Here is a 7409-nt window from a genome sequence, read left to right as displayed (position 1 = left end):
CCTGAGGTAACCCGAAATGACACACTATACTTTTCCAAAAGAAGTCCTGTACGTTCCGAGCTGTGATTGTTACGAGAGGTTCGACTTCTACCCACTTAGTGAAATAATCAAATGCTACCACTAAGAACCTCCTCTGGCCTGTTGTTGGTGGAAATGGACCAAGTATATCAATTCCCCACTGTGCAAAAGGCCACGAGCTAGTGAGATACTTAAGGTTGGCAACGGGTTGGTGGTGGATATTGGCATGCTTCTAGCACTTATCACATTTGCTGACGAGCTCGATCGCATCTGCTTTCATTTATGGCCAGTAGTACCCCTATCGTAGCGCTTTTGGGGCGAGGGCCCTGCCCCCCAAGTGTCCGCCGCAAGGCCCTCATGAGTGTTACGGAGCACGAGCTCGGCTTTGAAAGGTGGCAAGCAGCGCAGGTAGGGGAGCGTGTAAGATCTTCGGTACAGCCGTTCGTCTATTATGACATATTTGGCCGCTTGACGCTCTACCCTTCTGGCGGCATTGCAAACTGCAGGGAGGGTCCCGTGTAGCAGGAATCTCACAAGCGGATCAATCCAGCTCGACTCTGCTTGAACGATAGGAGCAACCACCTTTGCCTCCCCCCGAGAATGCTAAGCCGAGGCAAATTCTCTATGTACACGGTTTTCATGGTATTATCACTGGTGCTGGCTAACCGGGACATAGCGTTAGCCTCAGCATTCTCCGATCTCGGGATTTGCTTGATGAAGTGTGACTGGAAGTTGAGCAGAGCCTCTCTTACTTTGGCTAAGTAGGCGATCAAGGTTGGTTCGTGAGCTTTGTATTCGCATGTAACTTGATTGACCACGAGTTGGGAATCGCTGTAGATGACGACGTGCTTGACTTTCACTTCTTTGGCTAGAGTCAGCCCGACTATTAATGCCTTGTACTCCACTTCATTGTTGGATGCCGCGAACTCGAAGCGTAGTGTGTACTCCAGTTTTGTGCCGCTTGGGCCGTACAAAACCATTCCGGCTCCACTGCCCTGCTGGTTTGACGAGCCATCTACGTGAAGGATCCATGGCTCCTCATCCTAGTTTGCGCTTGGCCTAACTAGGAGAGATGCCGCATTGGTTACTACCTCACGGTGCTCGAGCTCAACTGGCTTGTGAACTTCGGGCTCGCCCGAGCTGGGGGCCTCGTGCTCGACCGGCCTGGGGACTTCGGAGCCAAAAGTGCATTCTGCGACGAAGTCTGCCAAGGCTTGGGCCTTGGTAGCAATTCGCGGCTTGTATTGGAGATTGTACTCGCTGAGCTCAACGACCCACTTCGTCAGTCTACCGGAGACCTTGGGCTTGAGCAGAACTTGCCTCAGAGGTTTGTTGGTGAGGACGATGACAGTGTGAGCTTAGAAGTACGGACGGAGCTTCCGGGCTGTAACAACTAGTGCATCGGCCAACTTTTCTATCTTTGGATATCTCGTCTCTGTTCCCTGCAACACTTTACTAACATAGTAGATAAGTCATTGGACCCGATCTACCTCTTTTATCAGTATCGAGTTGACCACCTCGTCACTTGCCGAGAGGTACAATTCTAAAACATCGCCCTCCTCGGGCCAGGTTAAGACCGATATACTAGTGAGGTACCTTTTGAGCTCATCGAACGCGAGTTGGCACTCTTTGGTCCATTCAAAACCTTTGCTTTTAATTGCCTTAAAGAAAGGCAGACAGTGGTCTGCCAACTTCGACATGAATCGGCTCAGAGCATCTATTCGGCCATTCAGCCTCTGAACCTCCTTTAGTTTCCAAGGTGGTCTCATGTCTAGGATGGCCTTTATTTTATCCGGATTGGCCTCAATGTCGCGCCGGTTAACGATGTACCCTAGGAATTTACCCGAGGTGACACCAAAGGCACACTTATTGGGATTCAATTTCATGTTAAATTTACGCAAAATTTTGAAAACTAAATGCAAGTCTTGTATTAAATCATGCGAAAATTGGGTCTTGACGACCATGTCGTCTACATAGCACTCTATTTTTCTGCCAATAAATGGCTCAAACAATTTATTCACAAGTCTCTGAAAGGTTGCCCCAGCATTTTTCAACTCAAAGGGCATGACCTTATAACAGTACAGGCCGAGCTCGGTTGTGAAGGCAGTCTTTTCTTCATCAGTTGGTTCCATCATGATCGTGTTGTAGCCCGAATAGGCGTCTAGGAAGCTCAACAACTCATGCCCTGAGGTCGCGTCCACTAGACGGTCGATCCTGGGGAGTGGGAAGCAATCCTTTGGGCAAGCTCGATTCAGGTTGGTGTAGTCGACGCATATGCGCCATTTACCATTATCCTTTTCTACTAGAACAGGGTTGGCCACCCAGCTCGGGTAATGGACTTCCCTAATAAAGTCGGCTGCGAGGAGCTTCCCGACCTCCTCGTTGACTGCCCTCCATCGCTCTGGGCTAAGTTGTGTTTCTTCTGTCTAACATGCCTAACTACAGGATCAGTATTAAGCTTGTGAGTTATGATGCTAGGGTCTATGCCGGACATCTCTGTCGCGGACCATGTAAAAACATCTAAATTTTTAAGTAAGAAGCGTACCAGTTGAGATCGCAGAGGCTCCTCAATGGAAGTGCCGATCTGAAGTGTCCGAGCTGGGTCCCCCATCGATGTCGAGATGGAGACAGTCTCTTCTATGGGTGCAGCTCGCTCCTCGCATTGCTCTGTAGGTCACTCCACCTCGAGGTCGTCGGCCACCTTGGCTTTCCCTTTGAGGGCGGCGACATAGCACTTGCGAGACTCAAGCTGGTCACCTCGCGCTATCCCAATTCCGAAGTCCGTAGGGAACTTCATTGCCAAATAGTAAGTGGAGACCACTACGCATAGGGCATGGGTGATCAGCCGACCTACTATGGCATTGTACGGGGAGGGGGTTGCGACCACTAAGAAGTCATGGTTGAGCCTCACTATGATAGGCCAGGTGCCAACATCCCCAAAAACTGTAATCCTTCCCAGGGGCCTGACTTCCTCTCCGTTGAAGCCTCCCGGGGGAGTATTTGCAGGCTTTAGGTCGCTTTCTTAGAGCTAGAGCTGGTCGAATGCTGCTTTGAAAATGATATCCGTCGAGCTGCCCAAGTCGATGAGGACCCGCCTGACTTCAAAGTCATTAATCTTCATCTTTATGACGAGCGCATCATCATGGGGGTAGTGGACCCCGTACGCATCGTCCTCTGTGAAAAATATCGGGTCTTTCATCCTTGGTCGCTTCGGGGGATTCTACTCTTCCTTAGCGGCCTCACAAGTTGATGCCCGAGCTGCAGCCGCGATAATCGAACCTCTGACGATTATGTGGATGGTCTCCCAAACTGGTCTCTCTTCCGAGGGCTACCTCTGCGGTTGCTATGCTTGCCTGATGGATTCGGGAGCATCCCTATTTTGCTCTCATTGTCGACATGTTTTATTATTATTATTATTTTTATTTTTATTTTTTACAAAATTTTTCAAGTATTCGCGACGGATGAGCTCCTCTATCTTGTCGCGGAGGTTTTTACAATTTTCGGTGTTATGACCGTGGTCTTTATGAAAACTACAATACAAATTTTTATTTCTTACACTCGGATCAACCTTCAGCCGAGGTGGCCACTTCACATATGGGACGTCCTTGATTGCCATAAGGATCTCGGCCCTCTTCGCGTTCAAGGGCGTGTAGTCCGTTCTTTCAGCTGTTGAAGCTCGAAAAGGCTGACTCGGCCTTGCCCCCTGATCTGGGTCTTTCTTCTTCTTACTGTCCCCTTGAATCTAGGACTCGCCTTCCCTTTTTCTCTTCTCGAGCACACTTGCATTCTTCTGGTTGATTTCCTCATCTGTCCCTATAAACTGATATGCGAGCTTGAGGAACTCGATCACAGTTTTGGGCTGATTAACAACCACATACCACTTGAATTCTTTATGGGTAATGCCTCGTTTGGCCGCGGTGAGCTGAACTGCGTGGTTCGGGTTGGGTATTTGCAAACAAGCGTCATTGAACCGCTTGATATAACTTCGAATGGACTCCCTTCCTTCTGGACTATGCCATGGAGGCTCTCCTGAGTTTTTGGGCACCTCTTGCTGGTGACAAAATGGAAGGTGAAGACTTGCACAAACTGCGCCCAGCTTCCTATCGATCCGGGTGCAAGGTTTCGGTACCATGTGCGGGCCACCCCTTTGAAGGTGGTGGAGAAAACCACGCACATACAGGATTCACTGGCCCTTGCCAGGTGCATTTGGGACTGGAAGGCATCCACATGGTCATTCAGATCGAAGGATCCGTCATACTTATCCAGGGGAGGAAGCTTGAAGTATTTCGGCATAGGGACTGCAAGAAGTTATGACGACAAAGGGGAAGGAACTAAAAGGAGAGGAGTAACTTTTACTTCATTTGAGCTTACCTCCTCCTTACCCTTGAGCTCGGGCAGGATGCGGGTAGTAGTTTGACGAGCTCGTTGGTGCCTCCACTGCTGCTTCATCAGCTTGGCGTTGGTGCTGCTGGCTTCAGCATTACCGAGTTCGATGGGCTCAGACTGCTGATGATAGTTGTGAACCGAAGGGCCCTGCCTATAATCTGCGGCTAGGTCCTAAAACTGGTTTTCTGCAAGCCGGAGCTTGAATTGAGAGTGCTGAGGCGATGCGGGTCTGACCGGCTGGGAGACCCTCGACCTGCCTACAGGCTGCAAGGCGGGGGTGACTGGTCTCTCCTTCCTACCGTGGGACGAGCTTGGCTTTTGGAAGGATTATGGGTTTGAGAAGCCTCTCCCCGACGAGGACGTTTGCTCCGGCGAGAGGGCTTGGCTTGCTTCGTGGCCGGATGCAGAGGGGGAAGCGGCTGTTGGTCTTGAGGCAGTGAAGGGAACTGCTGTTGGTACTGATACTGAGAAACTTGATGTAGCACTTGCTGCTGGTAGAGTTGAAACTGCTGGAACTGTTGCATTTGGGCTTGCATGGCTCGCATGTACTGCACCAGGTCTTCGAGCTGGTTTTGGTTGCTCACTAGGGGAACAACGGAAGGTTTGGTAAAAGTTGCTCCAATCGTGGAAGGGAGTGGAGCGTTCACAGGTGGCACTGTCAGAGGCACATTTAGGCTGGGAACTCCGTCCACAAAGAGGGGGATGGTGAACTGTCCAATGCAGACTGTGGGGAGCTGGGGTTGCTCCCGTGAAGCGTTCTGGTCGGCACCACGTCCGGCATTACTAGAGGAAGTCATGAATGTTGAGTTCTTAGAGAGAGTTGCAAAGATTAGATGAAGGCTTTCTGAAGCGTTCCCACAGACGGCACCAAATGATGCAGTGCAATCCGAGCACTCTTAGTTGGCGGATGCTTGGATCCTAGCTAGCGACGAACGGTACCTAAGAGGAGGAAGGTGAAGGATTCCCGGGGAGCTCGCCGGTGGGAATACTCTGATGTTTAAGTTAGAATACTTGGGAGAGCTGTAAGGGATGCAAAGAGAGCTAAGAGTGCAGATTGCGCTAATTCAAGATACCTTCGCCCCTTCGACCCTGGGGCCTTTAGATGTAGATGTCTTGTCAAATCGGGCGTAACTGCCACTAGCCCTTTGTCGCAGCTGTTATTTTCCAAGGTTGCGCAGGTGACTGTTGCAGAGTACTGCCCAATCGGATGAGAGACACGACCCGAAAAGGACAGACACGCCACCACCTGTTGAGAGACGTGGGTGTAGTTTGCTGGGCTGACAGGACTATGCCGTAAATCAGGAGACGTGATGCAGTCTGATGGGTATGGTCTCGTCAGATAAGAAGCTTCCTGAGAACGTTGCGTCGCTTAACAGAGTTGCTTTGTAGCGAGCTTTCCCTTAGCGAGCTGCCTTGTAGCGAGCTCCTGGATGTGTCCCGAGGTGATTCCGCCTGAGGTTGCCTTTGGGGCAGTTTTCTTGCCTAAGTATTGGAGCGAGTTGATTCTCTCAGCTTGTGAGCTGGGATAGACTTGGCTTGCGGCATTCCCTTTCCACATACCGGGGTCCTTGAGCTTGCGCTGTAACGAGCTCATTCCGTGGCGAGGTATAATGTAGCGAGCTATCCTGCGAGGACCTTAACGAGCTCGCTACTCAGTCGTAGCCAGGCTGTCATGCTGAGCTGTTGGTTACGTTGAATCACGTCCTTGTATCGTCTTCTCAGGAGGTCAGGTTAAATCACCATCCATCAAGTTCAATTTGTCAATTAACTAAACAATAGGGATAGTTTAAGAAATTTGCCCTTTTTTTGCACTCCAAGGTCTCCTAAAGTTGTCAAAGGCTCATTTGCAACATTCCCAAGTCATTGTCAAATGTTTTTCCAAGAAAACTAGAGCATATTGCATAGTAATGCCTAATTCGTTTTTGTAGTGCAAAGAGCTCTCTTCCTTATGCAATATCTTTTTTTTTTTTTTTTGAATTAGGTTTTAATTTTGGACAAATCCTAATGAAGGAGTTTAAGGATATGAATTTTTCATGCTCTTGTAATTAGAGGTGTAAATCGGGTCGTGCCGTCTGTGGCCTAGCACGGCCCGACCCGATTTTGGACCAGCCTAGCATGATGACACGCGGGCCGTGTCAATCTTGGCATGATGGTCCATACTGTGCTGGGCCTAGGGTTTTAGGTCCGTGGGCCGGACCGGTATGGCACGATCAAGCAGGCTGTGCCGCTCACGGCTTGCATGCCGGCACAGCCCATATATACTTTATATATATTATATATATAAACATTTATATATTTTATATATTTATATATAATATATAAATTATAGTTATATAATAATGTATATTATATAATATATTAATAAAATAAACAATTGTTTTCAATTTTATTATACTAATTTATTTAATTATTGTATATATAGGCAATTGTATAAATCAAAATTCATATAAAATTAAAATTTTAAGTTTTTTTTCAAATTTTTAAATAAATAGGCAAAAATAACTTTGGTCCTGTCCATGGCCTGGTTTGGGCCTTGGCTTGGCCCACGGGCTAGCTCGGCCCGCAGCATGGCATGACACAGCACGGCACGGGCCTACATGGGCTTGGGCCGTGGATCGTGCCAAACTGACTCCCAAACTATTTATTGGGGAGGGTGGCATGACCCATGATGGCCTGCAGGCCATAACAACATGGCCCGCACTTTGTGCAGGCCGTGCCATACCGGCCTGGCATGGCCCACTTTACACCTCTGCTTCTAACAACAGAGTCAATAGTGCTTGGTCAGAGGAGAGGAGGTTGGAGGGCTTTTGTTGTGTTGATAGATAAAGGGCAAAATTGGGTTTTAAATAAGTTATATAACAATCACGTGCAAACACATGTGACGGAATTCGACGGCGAGGTAATGGTAGGGGCAGGTTTTGTCAATATCCTGAAAAGCTAGGGACATTTTAACGGAATTTATAACATATTAGGGGTGTATAAGCCTATTTTCTAGAAGTAATGCG

This window comes from Nelumbo nucifera, chromosome 4, assembly GCF_055504915.1.
Source record: "Nelumbo nucifera cultivar China Antique chromosome 4, China Antique-T2T, whole genome shotgun sequence".
Taxonomy (NCBI): domain Eukaryota; kingdom Viridiplantae; phylum Streptophyta; class Magnoliopsida; order Proteales; family Nelumbonaceae; genus Nelumbo; species Nelumbo nucifera.
The sequence above is the reverse complement of the archived record's forward strand: the minus strand, read 5'-3'. Positions refer to the sequence as shown.